The sequence below is a fragment of the Phyllobates terribilis genome, unplaced genomic scaffold (assembly GCF_046119375.1).
Source record: "Phyllobates terribilis strain yellow unplaced genomic scaffold, ASM4611937v1 Scaffold_8__6_contigs__length_399053987, whole genome shotgun sequence".
Classification (NCBI taxonomy): domain Eukaryota; kingdom Metazoa; phylum Chordata; class Amphibia; order Anura; family Dendrobatidae; genus Phyllobates; species Phyllobates terribilis.
This window is the reverse complement of record NW_027362768.1, coordinates 27,840,077-27,864,230: the sequence shown is the minus strand read 5'-3', so window position 1 is coordinate 27,864,230 and position 24,154 is coordinate 27,840,077. Positions and strand designations below refer to the sequence as shown.

General features: G+C 48.4%; 1 protein-coding gene across 1 annotated transcript in view; it reads left to right on the top strand.

Annotated features, from left to right (window-relative positions):
• Positions 1-10,922: 10,922 nt before the first annotated feature.
• The window catches only part of KIF14 (kinesin family member 14), a 97,185-nt gene continuing 83,953 nt past the window's right edge, over positions 10,923-24,154 (top strand). The window contains exon 1 of the mRNA XM_073642891.1: positions 10,923-11,036. The gene's annotated coding sequence lies outside the window, so the exon portion shown is untranslated. The remainder of the gene's footprint in view (positions 11,037-24,154) is intronic.

The window sequence follows — 24,154 nt, the reverse complement described above, 5'->3', positions numbered from 1 at the left end:
CATCGCAAGTGGGAGCGAGCCCTTACTTTGTAAATCTGTCCTTCCATCCACCAAATTTGGATACCCTGCCTCCCGCTCTTAGAGCCACTACTGTCTTAGGAGTAGGCTGGTGCTCACTCAGTCGGAGTTCCTTGATCAGAGTGTGTGCACACAGCGGTCATGGCTTCTGCAGCCGCCGCATGCTTTGGTAGTAGATCAGCTGCAGCAGAGAGGAGAACGCTGTGTTTGCACCCTGTGATCCGACAGTGAGCGCAGGCACCAGCATTTTCCTAAGACAGCGCTTGCTCTGGGCAAGCCAGAGGGAGACAGAAGCTTTCGCCTTCTATGGTTTTTGTAGGGGCCAAGTGTCTTACATGACTGTGCTTAGTGTAAATGTTTTTGGGGTGGCACTCCCTTTAAACAGAACCCATCATGTCCGATAATGCTATTAATCTGCAGATACGAGGTGATTCTGCAGGTTAATATTGTTATGAAAGTGTCCGGCTGCTGGACTGAAAGTGCAAAGGGGCTATAGTGACCGCACAGCGCACTGAGAACAGCGGCTCTGAGCATACCCCGCACTGACTGAGAGCAGGCTATACAGTGTATTGGTGCAGAGATGGCTGTCAGTCAGTGCCGTGCATGCTTACAGCTGCTGTCCTCAGTGCTGTAACTGTAGCCGCTCCGTCTCACACCTCCATGTCTGAAACCCGGCGGCTCCTGGGTCCTGCATTTTCAGTACAGGGGCCAGGCATCTTCATAACTCTATTAACCTAGAGATGTACCCCATATCTGCAGGTTAATAGCGTTAATGGAGAGGTTCCTTTTAAGGTATTTACAATATTAGATAAACGTCGCTGATTAGTAATTATGGGGACCGCTGCCTCTACGGATGGCACATGCTGGATTTTAGCATGCCTCATTTAAGATTTGCTAAGATAAGCTTGTCTCCTGAGAAGTCTAGCAGTCTTCCTTCCTCCATTGAAATAAAATGTGTTAACGCAAACATGCAAGTTTAGGACAAATTGGAAGGATTAGCTGTCTGCCACTAATGGACATCTACAGAGCCCTGTAGATTGTCTTCAGATGCACTTAGGCAGGGTTCCCCAACTCCAGTCCTCAAGGCCAACCAACTGGCCATGTTTTCAGGATTTCCTTAGTATTGCTCAGGTGATAATTGCATCACCAGCACAGGCAATAATTCCATCACCTGTGTAATAGTAAGGTAATCCTAAAAACATGACCTGTTGGTGGGCCTTGAGGACTGGAGTTGGGGAACCCTGCACTAAGGGACAGGTAGACTGATCAAAAAGGTGGATAAGGGCAATTTCACACATCGGTGTTTGACCTCCTGAGTGCGGACTGGCTGTGGGTCTCCTGACTCAGACACAAGTCGCATATACATATGAGGCTGTTGAGTTGGGGGTCACAAGACCCATGGCCAGTCTGTACATAGAAGCCCATGCAACACAGATGTGGGAAACCGGCCATCAGCATTACATAACCTGATCGTTCCCTGTCTCTCCCATACACAGGACCACTAGGCTAAGCTAAGTTCATGTTCAGTTATCATCAGTATGAAACAGATCCAGTAAGGAAAAAAACTGATCCATATCAAATGAAAGAAATACAGATGGCTGTATAATTGATGCATTATCCATAGAATTCAATGTAAAAAATAAAACTAATCCAGTTACAATACATTTTTTTAACAAGACAAAAAAAAAACTGTTTGTTGCTGGATCCCTTTCAAATGGATGATTACTGGACCTGCGTCCCATGTTCTCCGTGAGAGCCGCTGCCAGTCCTCTTTCTGTGGATTATCTTGAGGCCGAACATAGGGAGCTGGTATTGAAGTTCAGCAGGCCTGATCCTTCTCTTCCCCAACACCATCTGTTGGGAGGAAAGTCAGAATTGCCCCATACACAATAGTTGGTCGTCCACTCCTGCCAAAATCGGCAGATTTGGGCGAATTTAATTCGATATATCTGGGAGCCTTTAGTGATAGAAGTGGTCTGCATGCTTAGCATCTCCTAAGGGCACAGTCAGATGGCCATCTGACACTGATGAGGAGCGCAACAGTGCTCTGACTGGCCGGCGGCTCTCCTGACCGGAGCGTGATAGCTGCATATAAACACATGCTGTCACACTCAGGTGAGGAGAGCCGCCGGCCAGTCTGAGGATTGCGATGCTATAGTCGCCCCCGTGTTATACGGCCGTCTGACTGCACTGTTACTGTATTCTACAAGAAGTAATAGGCTGCAAATATCTGACAATGTACACTGTGACCACTGCGGTCCTGGCTGCTTTAGCCTGCAGTTCACATTACAGATTCAATATGGTGCGCAGCATTTTGTATGAACAGAATCATTTACTGCTAGGTGTTTTCAAATAGGTTTTCCAAACCTACAGGAATAGAGAAAAAATACAGAAAAGTACCTGAATGCTCACTCCTGAACACTACACAGTCCACTACAGAGACAGGGTGGAGAAGATATGGGGGATGTGACACTCTGTACTACAGCGGGTGGGAGAGGCCGACATAGTCCTTATCGGGATGTTACACACACGCCATGAACACCAGGTGTGCGGTACTGGGCCTGCCTGCCACACTGGATTATGGAAGCTGCTCTCGTGGGACAGTATGTACCAATGGGATTCACTTTACTCCATGTAATCACAAGTTTTAAAGCATAGGAAAGTCCTTTAATGGGGTCAGCCAGTGGAAAGTTATTCCTTATCCATAGCATAGATGATAACTAGTTAATGGGTGGGTGTCTGACGGCCGGGCAGAATGGGGCACTTCTATCCTCATTAGGCCACAGCCGCACTATCCGTATTCGGTCAGTATTTTTTCTCAGGAGTGAAAGCCAAAACCAGGAGTGGGTGATAAATGCAGAATTGGTGACTTGTTTCTATTTTACCTTTTCTCTGATTGTTCCTCACCTGGTTTTGGCTCCCACTCCTGAGAAAAAATACTGACCAAATCCTGATAGTGGGGCCGTGGCCCTCGAGTGCAGGTGTGCTGGGCACTGCCCTCCACTTTTTCCAGGAGCTCCATGTAGGATGAATAAAGCGGTGGTCGGGCGTCTGACCTGCTGCTCCATTTTGTAACAGGGATAAAAAATACCCCGCTCTGATGATTGGTGGAATCCCAGCGGTCGGACTATCACGGATCAACAAGTTCTCACTAGACAGCTCCGCATCAATGAGTCTTCAAAAATGTTACATTAACCTGGAGAAGTAATGTACCATAGCCATACTCCGAAGACTGACCAAAAGAGCCAAATGCTCCAGAGAAAGCAAACGTCCTGCAGTGTACAGTGACTGGAGCAGATGTTGAGGCTCTGCAGTGTACAGTGACTGGTGCAGACGTTCAGGCTCTGCAGTGTACAGTGACTGGAGCAGACGTTCAGGCTCTGCAGTGTACGGTGACTGGTGCAGACGGTCAGGCTCTGCAGTGTACGGTGACTGGTGCAGACGGTCAGGCTCTGCAGTGTACGGTGACTGAAGCAGATGCTGAGGCTCTGCAGTGTACAGTGACTGGAGCAGATGCTGAGGCTCTGCAGTGTACAGTGACTGGAGCAGATGCTGAGGCTCTGCAGTGTACAGTGACTGGAACAGATGCTGAGGCTCTGCAGTGTACAGTGACTGGTGCAGACGGTCAGGCTCTGCAATGTAAAGTGACTGGTGCAGACGTTCAGGCTCTGCAGTGCACAGTGACTGGAGCAGATGCTGAGGCTGTACAGTGACTAGTTCAGGCTCTGCAGTGTACAGTGAATGGAGCCGATGCTGAGGCTCTGCAGTGTACAGTGACTGGTGCAGATGTTCAGGCTCTGCAGCGTACGGTGACTGGTGCAGATGTTGAGGCTCTGCAGTGTACAGTAACTGGTGCAGATGTTGAGGCTCTGCAGTGCACAGTAACTGGTGCAGATGTTGAGGCTCTTCTGTGTACAGTGACTGGAGCAGATTCTGAGGTTCTGCAATGTACAGTGACTGGAGCAGATTCTGAGTTTCTGCAATGTACAGTGACTGGAGCAGATGCTGAGGCTCTGCAGTGTACAGTGACTGGTGCAGACGTTCAGGCTCTGCAATGTACAGTGACTGGAGCAGATGTTGAGGCTCTGCAGTGTACAGTGACTGGAGCAGATGTTGAGGCTCTGGAGTGTACGGTGACTGGTGCAGACGGTCAGGCTCTGCAGTGTACAGTGACTGGTGCAGACGGTCAGCTTCTGCAGTGTACAGTGACTGGAGCAGATGCTGTGGCTCTGCAGTGTACAGTGACTGGTGCAGACGGTCAGCTTCTGCAGTGTACAGTGACTGGAGCAGATGCTGTGGCTCTGCAGTGTACAGTGACTGGAGCAGATGTTCAGGCTCTGCAATGTACAGTGACTGGTGCAGATGTTCAGGCTCTGCAATGTACAGTGACTGGAGCAGATGCTGAGGCTCTGTAGTGTACAGTGACTGGTGCAGACGTTCAGGCTCTGCAGTGTACAGTGACTGGTGCAGACGTTCAGGCTCTGCAGTGTACAGTGACTGGAGCAGATGCTGAGGCTCTGCAGTGTACAGTGACTAGAGCAGATGTTCAGGCTCTGCAGTGTACAGTGACTGGTGCAGACATTCAGGCTCTGCAGTGTACAGTGACTGGAGCAGATGTTGAGGCTCTGCAGTGTACAGTGACTGGAGCAGATGTTGAGGCTCTGCAGTGTACAGTGACTGGTGCAGACGTTCAGGCTCTGCAGTGTACAGTGACTGGAGCAGATGTTGAGGCTCTGCAGTGTACAGTGACTGGAGCAGATGTTCAAGCTCTGCAGTGTACAGTGACTGGTGCAGACGTTCAGGCTCTGCAGTGTACAGTGACTGGAGCAGATGTTGAGGCTCTGCAGTGTACAGTGACTGGTGCAGACGTTCAGGCTCTGGAGTGTACAGTGACTGGTGCAGACGTTCAGGCTCTGCAGTGTACAGTGACTGGAGCAGATGTTCAGGCTCTGCAGTGTACAGTGACTGGTGCAGATGTTCAGGCTCTGCAGTGTACAGTGACTGGAGCAGATGCTGAGGCTTTGCAGTGTACAGTAACTGGTGCAGACGTTCAGGTTCTGCAGTGTACAGTGACTGGTGCAGACGTTCAGGCTCTGCAGTGTACAGTAACTGGAGCAGATGCTGAGGCTCTGCAGTGTACAGTGACTGGAGCAGATGTTCAAGCTCTGCAGTGTACAGTGACTGGTGCAGACGTTCAGGCTCTGCAGTGTACAGTGACTGGAGCAGATGTTGAGGCTCTGCAGTGTACAGTGGCTGGTGCAGACATTCAGGCTCTGCAATGTACAGTGACTGGAGCAGATGTTCAGGCTCTGCAGTGTACAGTGACTGGTGCAGACGTTCAGGCTCTGGAGTGTACAGTGACTGGTGCAGACGTTCAGGCTCTGCAGTGTACAGTGACTGGAGCAGATGCTGAGGCTTTGCAGTGTACAGTGACTGGTGCAGACGTTCAGGCTCTGCAGTGTACAGTGACTGGTGCAGACGTTCAGGCTCTGCAGTGTACAGTAACTGGAGCAGATGTTCAAGCTCTGCAGTGTACAGTGACTGGAGCAGATGTTCAAGCTCTGCAGTGTACAGTGACTGGTGCAGACGTTCAGGCTCTGCAGTGTACAGTGACTGGAGCAGATGTTGAGGCTCTGTAGTGTACAGTGGCTGGTGCAGACATTCAGGCTCTGCAATGTACAGTGACGAGCAGATGTTCAGGCTCTGCAGTGTACAGTGACTGGTGCAGACGTTCAGGCTCTGCAGTGTACGGTGACTGGAGCAGATGTTCAGGCTCTGCAGTGTACAGTGACTGGAGCAAATGTTCAGGCTCTGCAGTGTACAGTGACTGGTGCAGACGTTCAGGCTCTGCAGTGCACAGTGACTGGAGCAGATGCTGAGGCTCTGCAGTGTACAGTGACTAGAGCAGATGTTCAGGCTCTGGAGTGTACAGTGACTGGTGCAGACGTTCAGGCTCTGCAGTGTACAGTGACTGGAGCAGATGTTGAGGCTCTGCAGTGTACAGTGACTGGAGCAGATGTTCAGGCTCTGCAGTGTACAGTGACTGGTGCAGACGTTCAGGCTCTGCAGTGTACAGTGACTGGAGCAGATGTTGAGGCTCTGCAGTGTACAGTGACTGGTGCAGACGTTCAGGCTCTGCAGTGTACAGTGACTGGAGCAGATGTTGAGGCTCTGCAGTGTACAGTGACTGGTGCAGACGTTCAGGCTCTGCAGTGTACAGTGACTGGTGCAGACGTTCAGGCTCTGCAGTGTACAGTAACTGGAGCAGATGCTGAGGCTCTGCAGTGTACAGTGACTGGAGCAGATGTTCAAGCTCTGCAGTGTACAGTGACTGGTGCAGACGTTCAGGCTCTGCAGTGTACAGTGACTGGAGCAGATGTTCAGGCTCTGTAGTGTACAGTGGCTGGTGCAGACATTCAGGCTCTGCAATGTACAGTGACTGGAGCAGATGTTCAGGCTCTGCAGTGTACAGTGACTGGTGCAGACGTTCAGGCTCTGGAGTGTACAGTGACTGGTGCAGACGTTCAGGCTCTGCAGTGTACAGTGACTGGAGCAGATGCTGAGGCTTTGCAGTGTACAGTGACTGGTGCAGACGTTCAGGCTCTGCAGTGTACAGTGACTGCAGACGTTCAGGCTCTGCAGTGTACAGTAACTGGAGCAGATGCTGAGGCTCTGCAGTGTACAGTAACTGGAGCAGATGTTCAAGCTCTGCAGTGTACAGTGACTGGAGCAGATGTTCAAGCTCTGCAGTGTACAGTGACTGGTGCAGACGTTCAGGCTCTGCAGTGTACAGTGACTGGAGCAGATGTTGAGGCTCTGCAGTGTACAGTGGCTGGAGCAGATGTTGAGGCTCTGCAGTGTACAGTGACTGGTGCAGACGTTCAGGCTCTGCAGTGTACAGTAACTGGAGCAGATGCTGAGGCTCTGCAGTGTACAGTAACTGGAGCAGATGTTCAAGCTCTGCAGTGTACAGTGACTGGAGCAGATGTTCAAGCTCTGCAGTGTACAGTGACTGGTGCAGACGTTCAGGCTCTGCAGTGTACAGTGACTGGAGCAGATGTTGAGGCTCTGCAGTGTACAGTGACTGGAGCAGATGTTGAGGCTCTGCAGTGTACAGTGACTGGTGCAGACATTCAGGCTCTGCAATGTACAGTGACTGGAGCAGATGTTCAGGCTCTGGAGTGTACAGTGACTGGTGCAGACGTTCAGGCTCTGCAGTGTACAGTAACTGGAGCAGATGCTGAGGCTCTGCAGTGTACAGTAACTGGAGCAGATGTTCAAGCTCTGCAGTGTACAGTGACTGGAGCAGATGTTCAAGCTCTGCAGTGTACAGTGACTGGTGCAGACGTTCAGGCTCTGCAGTGTACAGTGACTGGAGCAGATGTTGAGGCTCTGCAGTGTACAGTGGCTGGAGCAGATGTTGAGGCTCTGCAGTGTACAGTGACTGGTGCAGACGTTCAGGCTCTGCAGTGTACAGTAACTGGAGCAGATGCTGAGGCTCTGCAGTGTACAGTAACTGGAGCAGATGTTCAAGCTCTGCAGTGTACAGTGACTGGAGCAGATGTTCAAGCTCTGCAGTGTACAGTGACTGGTGCAGACGTTCAGGCTCTGCAGTGTACAGTGACTGGAGCAGATGTTGAGGCTCTGCAGTGTACAGTGACTGGAGCAGATGTTGAGGCTCTGCAGTGTACAGTGACTGGTGCAGACATTCAGGCTCTGCAATGTACAGTGACTGGAGCAGATGTTCAGGCTCTGGAGTGTACAGTGACTGGTGCAGACGTTCAGGCTCTGCAGTGTACGGTGCCTGGTGCAGATGTTCTGGCTCGCAGCGTCTTGTACCCACTTCAGGCCTCCAGAAGTGAGCGGCCCATTATTCTCCAGGAGTTTTCCCACCCTGAGACCCCTATATACTATATAATAGAAGTCAATGGCTCAGGTGGGTCCTGGCGGGCTTATTGCAGAAAAAGCCTTAGCGGTTTCTTCATTGTTGAATGCAGTTAAAAAAATGATTAGGAAAAAAAAGGCGCCACAAAAATGTGAAATACTTATGCCAGGGTTCGAAACAAGTGCTCAAGAAACAACAACCAATGCTACAAAAATGCCAGCATTCCCTTAAGGTTAATTACACATTTAGCGTTTTGATGCGTTTTTGCGGTGGTTTTTCCACGCGGAAATGCATCAAAAGTGCTTGTTAATAGGTCTGCCAGCTAATGCAATGGTAATCCTGATGTGCTGTGCACATGATGCGGAAATTTCCGCTCAGGATTGGCATTGCGTTTAAAAACGCAGCATGTCCTTTCTTTGCAGCGTTTTCAACCCATTGACATTAATTGAACCGCAGCAAATCCGCAGGTATAATATTTATACCTGTGGATTTGCTGCGGTTCAATTAAAATCAATGGGCGGTAAAACGCCTCAGAAATGCACATAGAGTGGTACCCAGGTCGGATGGGGAGGACTACTACTCTCATCATCCGACCGCCGCTCCCGCTGATAACAGTGAGAGCTGCGCGGCTGAGGGGGAGAATTAGTGTCCTCAGCTGAGCCGGGGCTCCGCGCTGTGTAAAAAAAATAAAAAGCAAAAAAAAACCCACCATCCTCACCTGTCCGGCGCCCCCCTGTCCTCGCGATGTCCCGAGGTGATGTGATCGTCCTGGCTGCCGGAGGTACACTGATGGGAGCTGAGAGCTCATGTGACCTCACTTTACGGCACCGGTGTTGTGTGGAAATATTCTCAAGAATGTTCCCACCTATCACTGATGCGGAGGTCACTGGGCTGATTAGCTGATGAACCCAAGTGACCTAACTCCTGCAGCAGAGCCATGTACACTGACAGGAGTGATTTTACACTCCTGTCAGTGTACATTGCTGTCTTCTACAGCAGTGACATCAGTGAATAAAAAATAAAATAAAAAAAATGATTTCACCCAAGCATCTGTGTCTGTCGTCTTATACCACGGTTGTGCAGTAATTGCTTTCCTTTGGTTTACAGCAATAGACTGTGCTGAATGTTGGAGAGTACACTGTTATTCTGGCCTTGTCTTTTATTGAAAAAGCGGCGAAAACTTTACTACGCGGTTAGTAATGGGGGCGTCTATCCTCTCCATTACTAACCTGGGCTTCATGTCAGCCGCCAATACAAGGCTGATGTGAACCCCAACCCCATTACCCCCTGCCACCGCTACAGGGCAGTGGGAAGAGTCGGAGGCTAAGCGCCAGATTTGGCGCATCTTATGGATGTGCCATTTCTGGGACTGCTGAGGGGTGATATTATTAGCCGCAGAGGGGCCTATTATTCATGGCCCCTTCCCTGGCTATTAATATCAGCCTACAGCTGTCTGTTTAGCCTTTTCTGGTTAGATTTTATAGGTGGACCCTACGTCAAGTTTTTTCTGGGGTCCCCCTGTAATCTAGCCAGTAAAGGCTATTCAAACAGCTGTGGACTGTTATGAATAGCGAGGGAATATTGTTGGCTAATGGCCCCTTTCCCGGCTACTAATATCAGCCCCCAGTGGTCGGCTTTCCCTCTGCTGGTTATAAAAATGACGCGGGAGCCCATGCCATTTTTTTATTACATTTTAGGCTGTGTGCCCATGATTCAGACTTTGCAGCGCTTTGGACGCATATTTTGCTGCGTCCAAAACGTTACATTCTATTGAACGCAGGTAAATCCACGTGTTCACTGAACCATGCGGATTTACCGCATTTAATACTTTCTAGTGGTCAAATTTCTGTTGCGGAGACTAGCAACTCTGCAAGAGAATTTCACATGCTGCTGTCCTGAAAGACACGCCGCAGGTCAGTGTCCACAGGTGATTCACAGCCTCTGATGCACGAATAGTGGACATGGGATTTCTAGAGATCCCATCCACTATGCTTTAACATCTGGATGCTGCAGGTTTGACGCTGTATAAACACGCAGCGTCAAACATGCAGCGGCTCCTGATCATGGCCTCGTACTCAAACTCACCTGTCAATTTTTGTACCGGACACGCAAGTCTCCGCTGCAGATTTTGACCGAGTGAAGTGTCATTACATGCGGTGGATTCACATGTATCGACAACAAAAGTGCAATAGAACACCTCGTTTTGGACGCAGCAAAAATACGCTGCATCCAAAGCGCTGCTGAGTGCTGATTGGGGGGACGTAGCGGCTAACGAAACACTGTGAACTCTTATTAATAGCCAGGAATCATGTTTGCCTAAAGCACCTTTCTAGTCTAAAAATAGCAGCTCACAGCTGCCTCAGAAATTACATGAATGGGATTAGTGACACCTAGCTCTTTTGTTTGGTAATGATAAGGTGTCAATCAGACCCTTTCATTATTACACCTAATTAAAGAACACACAGACACAGACCAAACACTTTATTTGAAATACAACTGACACATTCTTAAAATTAACCAATATACTCACCCCAGTTCTGCCGGTAATCCAAGGGTTAAAAGCAATGTACCACGATCCTTTTCAAATAACTTTATTTAGCTCCAAAAAGCATTCAATGATGTACTAAAACGCATCAAAAAACATGTTTTTTCTGCAGCGTTTTTCCTGCCAAGGAGATGCAGAAACGCTGCAGAAATTTCTTCAAATCCTGAAGTCTCCTCCTGACCCCTCCACTAATCAGCAGTGTAACCCTTTAGGATCTGCGGAGAATAATGACAGTGTAAGGCAGATGTTGTACATTGTATTAGGCCTATGGGGCAGAGGGCTGTCTGTAACCACCGCCAACCAGAACCGGAGGCCGGTGCAGTGTACCACAGACTACCCTCAGCGCTGTGTGCGCAGCCGCACGACCGGCCGCGTCTCTACACGTCACATATGCGCGTGCTAAACTCAGGTCGGCGTCCACTAACAAAAATGGCCGACATGGGCTCAACTTCCTAATACGGAAGGTATGACGTCACAAGGAAGACGTGACAGCCATTCAACCAATCAGAGCGGACAGAGGGGAATTCGAAATGACTGGTTTGTTGGCAAACGGAAGACGGTAGAAGAATGCTGCGGCTGAAAGCTGAGGTAACCCGCTCCGGTGCCCGGGCTGCGCTGCTTCCCTAGTCAGGCTGGTTATGTGCAGGACGGGTGACAGCGGCCGGCGGTGTGCGGCTTTATCTTACAGCGCAAGTGCCCAGGACGCCATGGCTGTATACTGTGTGTATACTGTGTGCCCCGATCAGGGCGCTGCAGCGGTGACCGGAGATCCTGACCCTGCCGGGAAGTGTTGGGGGTTGTCGGGATTTTACAAGCGTTGTGTAACAGCAGGGATTGTTATCAAGTAGACATATCCCTGCTGCAGCCAATCACGGGCCTAGCAGTCACATGATGCAAATGTGTCAGTGCAGAGGTCAGTGATTGTCTGCAGTGGTCACTTGACCGTAGCTATGACATCATCGCTGCAGGATTGGTGCCGATACCCACAAGTAATGCTATTATTTTTATTATTATTATTTTACACCATCTCCTGCTGGTGGCAGCCTATGCTGCTGTGTCTGGAAGTTGTGGTTTATACTTGTTATGGCGCCTCCTGCTGGTCATTTATCTCTCAGCGGAAGGCGCCATACTAAGTGCTCTGTCCATGCTCTGCTTTTTCTCATAGAGAATGAATGGAGCTATGGTTAAAGGGGTTTTCACATGAACAAAAGTTAATTTTAATCAATAGATCTTGGAATAATAATAACTTCCACGATTGGATGTATTTAACCCCATAACGCCCAATGACGGGGATAACCTGTCATGGTGCGCAAACTAGCATCCTGCCATGACGGGTTATCCCCATCATGACTTTGAACTGTCACTGCGGGTAAACACGCAGTGACAATTCACTGCTGACAGCTGTCATCGTGGGGGGCCCGACCTGGAGTTGTCATGACGACCCACAGGTCACCAAGCTACTGAAAGCTTCTGAGACCATGTTCACAGCATGGTCTCAGGAGCTTTCACTATAGGTATAATGCACTGGAGTCTAGTGCATTGCAATACATTATACCTGTGGAAAGATGGAGAAAAGTGAAAGTCCCATAGAGGGACTAAGTAAAAATGTTTGAAAAAAGTAAAAAATAAATAAAAAAAAAAATGTTAAAAAATAATAAAATATATTACACTAATAAATACACATTTTTGTGTAAAAAATAAATAAATACAAATGAACAAAAAAAGTACACATTTATTATCACCACGTCCGGAATGACCCGATCTATAAATGTGTCATGCTAGTTAACCCCTTCAGTGAACAGCGTAAAAAAAAAAAAAAATATGGGAATCTATGACTTTACATCATACCGCCAGAAAAAAGTGGAATAAAACGCGATCAAAAAGACGAATGTAAGTAAAAATGGTACCGCTGAAAACGTCACCTTGTTCCTCAAGAAACAAGCCACCATACAGCTCCATCAGCCAACAAATAAAAAAATTATAGCTCTCAGAATAAAGCGATGCAAAGATAATTATTTTTTCTATAAAAGTTTTTATGCAAAAACATTAAAAAAAATGACACAAATGAGGTATCGCTATAATCGTACCGACCAGAAGAATAAAGCTGCCTTATCAATTTTACCACACGCGGAACGGCATAATAAAAAAAAAACATCAATTCCTGAATTGTTGGTTTTTGTTTATTCTCCCACCCAAAAATCGGAATAGAAAGCGATCAAAAAATGTCATGTGCCCGAAAATGGTACCAATAAAAACGTCAACTCATCCCGCAAAAAACAAGCCGTCACATGACTCTGTCAGCCAAAATATGGAAAAATTATAGCTCTCAAAATATGGCAATGCAAAAACTAGTTTTTGCAAAAAAAATGTCTTTTAGTGTGTGACAGCTGTCAATCATAACGCGATATGAATGTGGTATAGCTGTAGTCACACCGACCTGAAGAATAAAGTCGTCGAATCACTTATACCACACGAGGAACGGCGTAAAAAATAAATAAAACCAATTCTTCACCTTCTGTTTATTTGTTCATTCTGCCTCCCTAAGATCACAATATGCTCACATTTATCTTGGGCTCTGCGCTGAGCGCTTACACTGAGGTTTCCGTGTAAATCTGTGAACTACGTGATTCAAACGGAACCCCCAGCGGAAGATTCCCTGTAATGAGACAGATGGAGGCACTGTGGACGCCGTCTGACGGCGGTGTCCGTCATTTTAGGCCTAGATAAAAGCGCCGTCAGCCACAGTTTTGTGCACTTCTGAAAAGGACAACGCTGAACAGAGGCCAGACGGAGTCCAGAGTAACTCTGCTGCCTCATTATAGGGAATGGATCCCTCGAGGGTTTCAGCTGAACCACGTCACTCAGAGAATTGGATGGAAACCCTGATGTAAGTGCTCAGCGTAGATCGCAGGATAAACGTGATCCAAAATGTTATGTAAAATGTTCCCAATAAAAGCTTCACATAAAAAGCCCCCACTCAGGTCCGTCATGTGTTAATGGAAATATAGGGGGCTTCCACGTTACTGGTAGTACAAAGCAGGGCTGTGGAGTCGGTATAAAATGGACCGACTCCTAAAATATATAATAAATTGGGTACAGTAGTTCAATGCAGTTTGTGGGGAATATTTTTTTCATAAGAATTTGGGAAAGTTATGAAATGTCCTATAAATGTCTGCCCTATTCCTGATCTAAGGGTCTAGACTTTTAGCTGAGATGAATCTGTGCTACAGTAAATGTATCACTTACACATGAGCCATGTATGAGGGAGTCGTGGAGTTGGTGTCATGGAAATTGAGGAGTCGGAGGTTTGGCTTACCGACTCCACAGCCTTGGTACAAAGGCTCTGAAAAAGCGAAATGGCTCCTCGCCCGCCCCAAAAGGAATTCAGCGCTCCCAAATTCAAATCCCCCCTCCCTTCTGAGCCCCACAATATGTCTAAACCACATTTAGCATCCACCCTGTGTTGCAGGGGTATGATTTCCAAAATGGGGTCACTTGAGTGGTGGGGGGTTCTGCTCTTCTAGCACGTAGGGGCTCTGTATATGGAGTCCGCAAAATATTCTAGGAAAATCTGCGCTCCAGCAGGCAAATAGTTCTCCGTCCTTCCCGAGTCTCACCGTGTGGTCAAGCAGTACTGTACAGCCACATGTGAGGTATTGCCATGTTCAGCAGAAATTGTGTGACACATTTTGGTGCCATTTTTTTTTACCAATTTCCCCATATGAAAATGTAAAATCTGGGGCTAAAGCAAAATTCTTGTTGTATAAATGTAATTATTTTTTCCTCACTGCCCAATGGTATAAAATTCTGTGACCCACCTGTGGTGTCAATATGATCACTGCACCCAAGGATGAATTCATTGAGAGGTGTAGTTTGTAAAATGGGGTCTCTTATGATTCTGCTTTTCTGGCACCTCAGGGGCTCTGCCAATGTGACATGACACCCTCAAACCATTCCAGCAAAATCTGCACTATAATATGGCGCTTCTTCCCTTCTGAGCTTTGCACTGTGCCTCAAAAATAGCTTTCCACCACACATTGTGTATCGGCGTGCTCAGGAGAAATTGCACAACAACTTTTGAGGTCCATTTTCTCCTCTTACCCTTGGGAAAATTTGGGACTAAAAGATCATTTTTGTGGAAAAAAATTGATTTTTTATTTTCACAGCTCTATGTCATAAACTTCTGTGAAGCACCTGGGGGTTCAAGGTGTTCACAACATATCTAAATATGTTCCTTGAGGGGTCTTGTGTCCACTGTTTAGGCACATCAGGGGCTCCCCAAATGCAACATGGCGTCTGCTCTCGATTCCAGCCAATTTTGCATTCAAAAAGTCACACAGTGCTCCTTCCTTTCTGAGCCCTGCTGTGCGCTCAAACAGTGATTTTTCCCCACATATGGGGTATCGGCATACTTAGGAGAAATTGCGCAACAAATTTTCGGGTCCATTTTTCTCCTGATACCCTCGTGAAAATAAAAAAAACATGGGTCTAAAGTAAAATTTGTGAAAAAAAAGTTAAATGTTAGTTTTTTCCTTTTACATTGCTTCAGTTCCTGTGAAGCACCTGAAAGGTTAATAAACTTTTTGCTTGTGGTTTTGAGCACCTTGAGGGGTGCAGTTTTTAGAATGGTGTCACTTTTGGGTATTTTCTGTCATATAGATCCCTCAAAGTCACTTCAAATGTGATGTGGTCCCTAAAAAAAAATGGTTTTGAATATTTTGTTGCAAAAATGAGAAATCGCTGGTCAGTTTGTAACCCTTATAACTTCCTAACAAAAAAATAGTTTAAAAAATTGTGCTGATGTAAAGTAGACATGTGGGAAATGTTATTTATTAACTATTTTGTGTGACATATCTCTCTGATTTAAGGGCATAAAAATTCAAATTTTTAAAATTGTGAAATTTTCAAAACTTTTGCCAAATTTCCAATTTTTTCACAAATAAACGCAAGTCTTATTGAAAAACTTCTACCACTATCATGAAGTACAATATGTCACGAAAAAACTGTCTCAGAATCAGTGGGATCTGTTGAAGTGCTCCAGAGTTATTGCCTCATAAAGTGACAGTGGTCAAATTTAAAAAATGAGGCTTGGTCATTAAAGAAGTTGTCCACTACTTTGATATGACTACTTTGTATGATTGGCCGGGTTCCCGCACGCGGCACCCCCGCCGATCAGCTGTTATCGGTGCCGGCTGCCGCGGGCTGGAAGTGCTTACCTGCGCTGCTTGGCCGTCAAGTTGTAGTGGCCGCCGCAGTGTACTGCACATCCGCCTCTTATTCAATTGAATAAGAGGCGGATGTGCAGTACACTGCGGCGGCCACTACAACTTGACGGCCAAGCAGCGCAGGTAAGCACTTCCAGCCCGTGGCAGCCGGCACCGATAACAGCTGATCGGCGGGGGTGCCGCATGCGGGACCCCGGCCGATCATACATTGATGCCCTATTCTGTGGATAGGGCATCAATGTCAAAGTAGTGGACAACTTCTTTAACCTACAAAGTGGCTCGGTCCTTAAGAGGTTAAATAAAATGTCCCTATGCTGAGATAATCTTATAAATGTGCCCCTGCTGTGTACTGTGTAATGGCTGTATCTGACTGTGCAGGGACACGGTCTGATCATACCACAGATCCTGGCCGGGGAGGAAGCAAAAGAGTATACAGACATTACACTACGGGATCACAGCTGATTCTTACTGTGAGGTTAAACATTTCACTGCCTGTTTTTAAACAATGTTTTACTTCAAAGAAAGACTCAGCTGTGATCCCCTGCTGTCCTGTCTGTATATTCTTTTGCTTCCTCCCCTGCCCAGGAGATGTGGTATGATCAGACCATGTTCCTGTACAGTCAGACACAGCTATTACACAGTACACAGCAGGGGCACATTTATAAGATTATCTCAGCTCAGGAACATTTTATTTAAACCCATCCAATTGTGGAAGTTATTATTATTCCAAGATCTATTGATTAAAATGAACTTTTCTTTGTGGGAAAACCCGCATGCACATTGCCACTCCATTATAGGGGATAAAATTTTCCTCTTCTGCCGAGCGATACGGGTCCCAGTGGATGGACCCCCACACATGTTCTCATAGGACATGACTTATTTTCGTTGGATAATCCCTTTAAATATTCTTAATTATGCAATTATATTTAATATCTTTGTTAAACCACACACAACGTACTGTAGCCCCTATAAGGCAGAGCTCCGCGGCAGCATATTGCGCTCCAGCTTAAAAATCACTCCCAATAATTATTTTATTACTTAAATCTGTATAAATGTGTGTGTAATGTAGTGTAAGTGACTCGCCCCCTGGGCCGTGCGGCACTTGGAACCGGGCTTCAGTGCAATGTTGGGGGTAGTAGTGGCAACCCGATCCCGTGGCTCAGGGTGGTCAGACCAAATGCTGTGGCAGTTTATATTTAGAGCTAGGAAATGTCCGACTACACCACCCGTGGATTGCGGCTATTATAACCGCCGCTGCAAGGCAGTCAACTGAGGCTTATGGTGCGTGCAGCAGAGATAGTATAACTCCCCACGGGAGGAATGTAGCCTCAGGGCAGCGTGATAGGATGCTGGGGCTGATGGTGCAGGCGCAGCATAAATCACAGAGTCAGTGATGCAGTCCAGGGTCTTTTACTCACAGTTGTTATCCGAGTCACTTCTGCAGGGAATGACTGCCCAAGCCGTGCTGCGTCCACCAGGTGAGGAGCTCGGTCAACCCCCAGGCAATTCAGGAGTATGGCACAGGACCCCCTTCTGTCCTTTCTCTGGCCTCTCGTGCCCCACCAGTGACCACACTTCTGTCCAGCTGCCTCGGGCCTTCTCTTGGTGAAACCTGTCGCCGTTTTCCCTAACCCTATGTGGTGCCTTCCTAGTGGGTGTAGCAGGGGGTCGCACCAATATATGATCCCGACTTCCGGTCTTTGGCTGAGGGATAATTTACCTCCACCAACTTGGGAATCCGGTACCCTTATTCTGCCTGACCCTTCACCCGTTATCTCGTGGGTTCTTAGGGTCCCTTCTGCCTTCTTGTTTCTGGAGCCTTTCTACTCCTCTTTCTCTCCACCTTTCTTCTTTCCTTCTCCTTCTCCCTTCTGGCTCCGGCCTTCACCCTAGGCCTGCCTCGTGGAGCTGAGCTCAGGCTGAGCCACAGCTCCCTGTCAGCCCTCTCTGGCTGAACTCCTTCTCTCTCTCAACTCACTGAACTCCCTCCTAAGATGGCCCCCACCTTTTATCTGCTTCACTGTGTCTGAGCTCAGGTGACCTGCAACCAATGAGCTCCTTCTTATGCTCCAGAAACCGTCCCCTTCTGCTCCTACATCACTGGGTTTTCCTCCCCCCTCCCCACTCCAGCCAGGGACATAGTCAGTTGTGCCTGCATAAATGGGAGCACCTGCGAGCTGTCCCCCGGAAATGGGGTGTGTGTGTATGCAGCTAACTGAGCCCTGGTCCATACTCCATCCTTACCTGGGAGTGGAATATCACACCTTTGGTTGAGGTGCAATACCCCTGTAGCAGCCGAACCCTCGGGGCGCTACATTTCCCCCTGGTAAACCACAGCACGTCCTCGGGCTGGAACAAAGCAAAAGACAACTCAAAAACATGCAAAATTTTTAGAATGCATCCATATATAAGACTATAACCGTTATAACTCATCCCTTTATGGGAGGCAAGTTTTCTCTTTTAATGTTACTGGCACTAGCTATCAAAGACCATAAACATTATCAGCAGTAATTCAACGGCGCAGTCTTTTCTTGAACTGGTCACAGTCTCTGTGGGGATCAATTGTCCAGACCATCCTGCACGGTGCAAACTTTCAAATTCAATACTTGGGGGATTGGCTGCTCTCAGTCCTCAACCAGATAAGAGTGGGGGTGGCTGCTCTCAGTCCTCAGCCAGGTGACTCGGGGGTTAATTTTTGAACGGGCAACAGTCCCAACGCGGCAACAAAAAACAGTTCCTTATACACACTTGCTCATCAGTAGCGGTATCCTCCTGCTGCTCCCTCCTCCTCCTCATACTGATCTTCAGACCCGTCCGGGTCCTCTGGGCAGCAATGCTCTTGATACTGCTCCTCCTCCACTGTCTGAACATTGAGGGCGTACCACCCTTTTAGGCCTCGATGTCGGGTGTATATTACCCGGTCTCCCGAGTACAACTCCCGCTTCGGGTGACCCGCTGGCAGGTGACCCTCCACATCCCTCCTGTCAACATGGATGTCTACGGCGGTGGCAGAGTCCCGAATGAACCCCCACCCTTTCTCCTGGTGGAACTTCACCACGGTCCCAGCTGTTTTAAGACCGCGTGCTGCATGGGGGTTTCGGCGGACTCGTGCCTTCTCCCCTGCGCTCCGGGCCTGTAGCAGGCCGCTTCCTACCGCACCCGGGGTCAGGGGGCACGACAGGGGGCGTGGTTCAGCGACGGTGCTCGTGGCTTGCGGCCTAGGTGTTTGCGGCGGGAGCGTGGAAGCTGCGGCGGGATCCAGGGGTAAGGCTACGGTGTCAGGACCCGGGGCAGGGGCGTCCGCCTTACTTGCCTCCTCTGCAGCGTCGTCGTCGGCCTCCGGTCTCCTCTCTCTGTCCTCGGGGGCAGGCGCGCGGTCAGGTGCTGGCAGTGTCTCTTGCTGCCGGGTCATGACCCGCCGGGCCATCTCTTCCTTCCATCTGGCGATGACGTCCCTCTGCGCTCGGACCATCCTCCGGTCCAGCTCCTCCAGCGCAGTCCGCAGGAACTCAGGGTCTTCTGCGGGGAGCTGAGCCATCAGCTCCGTGAGGCTGTACGGGGCCGCCTCGGCCTGCAGCAGGCCGCTTGCCAGGGTGCTGGAGTTGACGCTCCTGCCCATCTCTGGGTGTGGTCTGGCGATACTGATCCAAACCACACCCTGCCCCGCAGTTTTCTTCTCTTTCCGCCCCTGTTGGGGGTGGTCCTGGGGCAATCTGCTGACAATCACTCTCAGGGGCAGCCCCCTCACCTTGATGGACATCTCTACAGCCGCACTCATGGCTGTTGGGGGTGGGCTCCTTCTTTGGCGCCATTCTGGGACCTGGCCCATGATGGGAGGTGGCTTCCTGTTGTCTTTTGGCGCGCACATTATGGCGTCCGTTCTTCTGGGACGGGCACCATCTTTAATACAGTGAAACGGTCTCTTTCCAGGCACGCAATACCCGTTTGTGGCGGGTTGGTCACAATCCTGTCGACTACGCCAAAAGCTGACTCGCCCCCTGGGCCGTGGGGCACTCGGAACCGGGCTTCAGTGCAATGTTGGGGGTAGTAGTGGCGACCCGGTCCCGTGGCTCAGGGTGGTCAGACCAAATGCTGTGGCAGTCTATATTTAGAGCTAGGAAATGTCCGACTACTCCACCCGTGGATTGCGGCTATTATAACAGCCGCTGCAAGGCAGTCCACTGAGGCTGATGGTGCGTGCAGCAGAGATAGTATAACTCCCCACGGGAGGAGTGTAGCCTCAGGGCAGCTTGATAGGATGCTGGGGGTGATGGTGCAGGCGCAGCATAAATCACGCAGTCAGTGATGCAGTCCAGGGTCTTTTACTCACAGTTGTTATCCGAGTCACTTCTGCAGGGAATGACTGTCCAAGCCGTGCTGCGTCCACCAGGTGAGGAGCTCGGTCAACCCCCAGGCAATTCAGGAGTAAGGACAGAAGGGGGTCCTGTGCCATTCTCTGGCCTCTCGTGCCCCACCAGTGACCACACTTCTGTCCAGCTGCCTCGGGCCTTCTCTTGGTGAAACCTGTCGCCGGTTTCCCTGACCCTATGTGGTGCCTTCCTAGTGGGTGTAGCAGGGGGTCGCACCAATAGATGATCCCGACCTCCGGTCTTTGGCTGAGGGATAATTTACCTCCACCAACTTGGGAATCCGGTACCCTTATTCTGCCTGACCCTTCACCCGATATCTCGTGGGTTCTTAGGGTCCCTTCTGCCTTCTTGTTTCTGGAGCCTTTCTACTCCTCTTTCTCTCCACCTATCTTCCTTCCTTCTCCTTCTCCCTTCTGGCTCCGGCTTTCACCCTAGGCCTGCCTCGTGGAGCTGAGCTCAGGCTGAGCCACAGCTCCCTGTCAGCCCTCTCTGGCTGAACTCCTTCTCTCTCTCAACTCACTCCTCTCCTAAGATGGCCCCCACCTTTTATCTGCTTCACTGTGTCTGAGCTCAGGTGACTTGCAACCAATGAGCTCCTTCTTATGCTCCAGAAACCGTCCCCTTCTGCTCCTACATCACTGGGTTTTCCTCCCCCCTCCCCACTCCAGCCAGGGACACAGTCAGTTGTGCCTGCCTAATGGGAGCACCTGCGAGCTGTCCCCCCCGGAAATGGGGTGTGTGTGTATGCAGCTAACTGAGCCCTGGTCCACACTCCATCCTTACCTGGGAGTGGAATATCACACCTCTGGTTGAGGTGCAATACCCCTGTAGCAGCCGAACCCTCGGGGCGCTACATAAGTGCATTAATATACTCACTGATCGCCGTCTTCCCTAGTTTCCAGCACCGTGCCGGTCCTCTTCTGGGTCATGTGATTTATTTTCTCTGGATCACACTGGAAACACAAGGCCAACATCTATAATGAGTTTGTATGTTCTCCCCGTGTTTTTGTGGGTTTCCTCCAGGGTTCTCCTGTTTCTTCCCACTCTCCAAAGACATACTGATAGGGAATTTAGATTGTGAGCCCTAATGGGGACAGCAATGATGTATGTAAAGAGCTGCAGAATATTATGGTGCTATGTAAGCAATGCATAATAAAATAATCTAGGAGGAGACCGCAGAGGCATCTGCACTTTGAGGATGACATCACCAGCAAGGAGGAGGAGGCAGCTCCAGCCCTGCTATGCTACAGCCTCTTCGAGGCGCCACTTTCTCATGTTTGCATGGCACTAATGTGCCGAGCTGGCAGATAGTGGAAACCCACACAGCAGAGCCATGAGTTGAGGACCCCTGATCTAAGAAGTAACTGTGATACATGTGTCAGAATCCCACATATCTGAAGGATAAGTTTTCAATAAAAACAAACCATTGTTAAAGGGAATCTTTCAGCAGGTTTGTGCTATGTAATCTGAGAACAGCATGAGGTAAAGGTTAAAACACTGAATTCAATGATGTCACTTATCAGGCTGTGTGCTGTTGTTTACTTACACTGGAGGTTTTATCACCTGGTGATTATCATTGCTGTGACTATTTGGCACTTGTCCGGCTGCGTCCCCTCCTGTGATAAGCTCAGACAATGTACATACAGAACCTGGTGTGGGCGGGGTTAGCAATGCAGCAGAGCTGAGGAAGCTAAATATAAGAGCTCTGTGTGAGAACCGCTGCACCCTGTAATCTAAGTGATGCATCGTTGAAGTCAGCTTCTCTTTGCCTACATTACGCTGCTCTCAGATGAGGTAGCAAAAGCCTGCTGACAGATTCCTTTTGACTCTGCAAGAAAACTTTCAGAAATTTATATAGCCATTTGTGGACAGCTTCCTCATTAGTCCTACAAGATCTATGCAGGTTGTGAAATCTTTGCGAATAATTCAGTGACTTAGTTCTTTTAGGTTTCAAAGTTAAGGTGGCCTGTCACTATGTTTCACAAACTGCATACATTATTAAATTGATCTTGTAGCCCTGATAATGCTAATGTACTTGCTTTGAAAATCTATGTCCATGAATGTCTATATGATAATTTTTTGAAAGTTTTCTTGCCTAGTATTACAATGGTCTTGGTAATGCCAAGATTTTAATGGTTTGGATTTGTAAAAGTAAGTACACCAGCCTCATCAGGTTTAAGACATCTATGTAAATGGGGTTGTTCACTACTTTTTTATTATTATTGATGACTATTGTTGAGCGAACATGCTCGACACTGCTCGGTACTCACCCGAGCATCACGCTACTCGGGATGTTCGGCGAGCACCGATCATTTCCGGGTTACTCGGGCGGGAGCTTGGGTCTCCGCCCTGCATGTTTGGCGCTCTTTACAGAGCCAATGAACATGCAGGGATTGCCTGCCAGTCACTGTAATACCGCAGCCATGTTGGTTGTGGGCTTTACATTGATTGGCTGGCCGCACAGCGTCACCTCGAGTATTTAAAACCGGGCGCCGCCATCTTGGACACAGACGGCTGGGATCAGACAGTGTAGGGACAGCGCTGCTGATTTACGGAGAAATATATACTGCAAAATAGTTAGTGTAGGGTCTGTAAAGGCTGCCAGATCAAACAAACGGTCCTTCTCAGGACTAATATCCATCCCAGATATCAGGCAGGCAGGCAGGCAGGCTGTATAGGAGACGCAGTGGTTATACCAGCAAATGCTGCATTACAGTCCTGTGTGCTCCTGTTGCTGAAATTGCTGGACTTAGCTCCAGGAAAAATCCTTTTTTTTTCATCTAAATCCCCTTTTTTTTCCCCTCCTTCACACTGTACAAATACCCATCTTATTAACCTTTTGGTGTCCCCCCCCCAAAAAAAAAGTGTGTCTGTGACAGTTCAGACACAAGTATATATTTTTTTACCTTAAAAAAAAAACAGTTTGAGTGTGTCGCTCATTGTTCAGCCGCAATTATATCTATTTAAAAAACTCTGGTATACACCAGTAAATTATAACTGTGGTTTTGCCGTTCCATTGTGAAAAATCTCTATTATCCTGTTTTTGGCATTTTTTGCCGTAAAGAAAAACAGTAATAGTGTCTCCTGATTGTTCAGGCACAAATATATCTGTTGAAAATAGTCTGGTGTAGGCCAGAGAAATAGAAGTGTGGTTTTGCAGTTCCACGGTTCAAACCTCTGTATTATCCACTTTTGGGCCATTTTTACCTAAAAAAAAAAAAAAAACTGTTTCAGTGTGTTGCTCACTGTTCAGCCGCAAATGTATCTATTTAAAATTGTCTGGTGTACCCCAGTAAACAATAACTGTGGTTTTGCCATTCCACGGTAAAAAATCTCTATTATTCAGCTTTTGGTATTTTTTCCGTAAAGAAAAACAGTAATAGTTTCTCCCTGATTGTTCAGATTGTTTAAAGAGTCGGGTGTAGGCCAGAGAAATAGAACTGTGGTTTTCCTCTTCCATGGTTCTAATCTCCTTTTTATTACCCTTTTGTGATTGATAGTGCGAGTGTAAGCTATTTTACTTCATTTACTATGGGCAAGGTGCGTGGCAAGGGACGTGGAACTGGACGTTCTGGTGATGGTGCATGCAGAGGACGGGGGCCGTGGCCAAGGTGAAAATGTGCCACAACCAACAGCCACATCTTCTCGCTCCCTCTTCTTGACCGAATTACTAGGGAAGCACAGAACAACACCAGTATTGCGAACTGATCAGTGTGAACAGGTTATTAATTGGATAGCAGATAATACTTCCAGTTACCTGGGCACCACCACCACCTCCGGTCTGTCTTCCACACGGTCAAATCTTAGTAGCCGTGAGTCTCGACCGCATACTCCTCCTCACCCTGATGCTCCTTCCTCCCACCATGCCGAGTGTCGTCAGACAGCAACTGATCCCACACTTGGACACTCTAAAGAGCTGTTCACTGGTCCATTTCCATATTTGTGCCCCTCGCCTGCTCCGCTTGAAGTGGTGGAAGAGGAGATCCCATGTAGCGATGCCCAAATATTTGAACAGCCACGGCCACAGGAAGTCGACGCTGGCAATTTGTCACAAGAGGTGGACGATGACGAGACACAATTGCCAGGAAGTGAGGAGGAGGATCGTGGTGCG